A 1,963-nucleotide genomic window follows, 5' to 3' on the forward strand; every position below is an offset into this window, starting at 1 on the left:
TGCCAGTTCCTTCAGATATGTTCGAGAGTTCAACGACGACGACTGCGGCTCCATGGTACTAGTTCTTAGGGGAACGTGCATGAAGACTTTCTGAATGTCATCGATAATGTCATGCCGGCTCCAGTAGAGGAGCGGCATGTTGGCGGCTCGTTCTGACGGCGGTAGTTGTCATTCGGTGGTCTAGAGACCGACCTCGATGTAAATTTCTATTATGTTCGAGGTGCTTTGTACTTTTGATGAACTAATAGATTTGAATCTTTTTCGGAAAAAAAAAACTGGTGATTCACATTGAAGTATGACATCAAACATTGATATAGAACAATCTAGACTCTAGAGGATGAGAATCATTCTGGGATAGTCTAATATGATCCGTGGGGAAGGGGATAACTATTAGGAGTGCATTTTGTTGTTGTTGTTATATATCTGAGGTGTTTTTCTATTTATTGCATGCACATTTTACTACTATTCCTTGATGGATGGATGCTACCTTGCATCTTCAAACGTCGCTTCTGTTGTGCAGAGCTACACACTAGTAGTAGAGTATATATTCTGCAAAAGAACGCACATAACGATCGATCACGACGACTGCATTCCCGGGGAGTTTGCCGGTCGATCGAGTCCGCCTCGCCGGTTGTCTCGTCTCACCGTGCAGTGCAGTGCAGCGCCTCAGCCAGCCATACATATAACATGCAGGACCGTCAGGCTTCAGAACACGCTCCGACAGGGCCCGGCCTCCAAGAGCCGAGAGCAAATCAGGCCCATAATACAGGCCTCATCGGAAAGGCCGTCTCGCTTGAGGCCCATGCAACAAAGAGGCTGGCTCGGGGTCGGGGGGCACGCAGCGCAGCGTCCGCGCTCCGCAGCCGCGCGAGAGAGGCGACTCGTTTAGTACCACCTCGCCTAGCGAAGAGGGGACGGGAGGGCGAGTAGGCTACAAATAGAGGGGCAGAGCAACGCTGCAACTCATACCTTTCTCGGCCTTTTGGCTAAGATCAAGTGTAGTATCTGTTCTTATCAGTTTAATATCTGATATGTGGGCCATGTGCCCACAACGATATTAAATTTATTTTTTGTGGGGGAGGGCCCACCACAGTGGCTTGCCACTGGGGCCCTTGGGTGTCGTCCAGTGCGTTGCACTACTGCCTGGGCAGGCGCACCCCAACCAAATCTTAAATTAAATTTTGACCCTCTGGATATATGCAAATTAGTCCTTGGCATTTGCTGTTTACAGTCCATGAGAGCTTCTAGGTGGGCCCATCTTGCAGACGAGCTTTAGGCAGTAGTCTGAATTCCAAATAGAAATCGAAAGTGGAGTGGTTTGATCAAATCCATTTTGACCCTCTGAATATATATATATATATATATATATATATATATATTTGGCAGGCTAGCTTGTTCTTCTGTTTATAATCACAAAAGTCCTTCCTGTGATCCAGTGTCATGGCGCACACCCATGGCTTTGTCATGAACCATATGAATCATGCCGGTTTTGCCATCGATATGATAATATGTACACGATTCACCAAATCCTCACCAGCAGTCTGGGACTTTTAATCTCCTATATACTCCTCTGAATCGCAAAATTAACTGCAGGGATTTTTATGTTGGAGGAAACACAACCACCAATTACTTCTCCACAATCCCCACCAAAAAATTGCTGCAAACAGGACCGACATGACAAGCTAGAAATCAGTAGCCCATGATAGAAGTGTTCTCCACAGTCCACACCATAGTCAGTTTGTTCCACAGCATATAAAATTCTTACATCCTGATTCACTTCCTGGAAACCTACTGTGCTACCACTACTAACAAGTCAATGAGATAAGCAGGCCAACAGTTGATCCCAGCCACCCAGAGCATTTCTCACAGGAAACAACACAGAACGAACGTATCAAAAGATACCTTGGCTGTTACCACTTGAAATGAGTGGTTAGCTATCTCAAAAACAACCAACAACAAAAAA

The 1,963-nt window shown here is 45.9% G+C and overlaps 1 non-coding gene across 1 annotated transcript; it reads left to right on the forward strand.

Moving 5' to 3' along the window:
* The first annotated feature begins 965 nt into the window (after positions 1–965).
* On the forward strand, positions 966–1,162 carry LOC119345990. Its single transcript, XR_005167305.1, has one exon. It is a non-coding gene; the product is annotated as a U2 spliceosomal RNA (small nuclear RNA).
* Positions 1,163–1,963: the final 801 nt, after the last annotated feature.

The sequence above is a fragment of the Triticum dicoccoides genome, unplaced genomic scaffold (genome assembly GCF_002162155.2).
Source record: "Triticum dicoccoides isolate Atlit2015 ecotype Zavitan unplaced genomic scaffold, WEW_v2.0 scaffold35821, whole genome shotgun sequence".
In the NCBI taxonomy this organism is placed as follows: Eukaryota; Viridiplantae; Streptophyta; class Magnoliopsida; order Poales; family Poaceae; genus Triticum; species Triticum dicoccoides.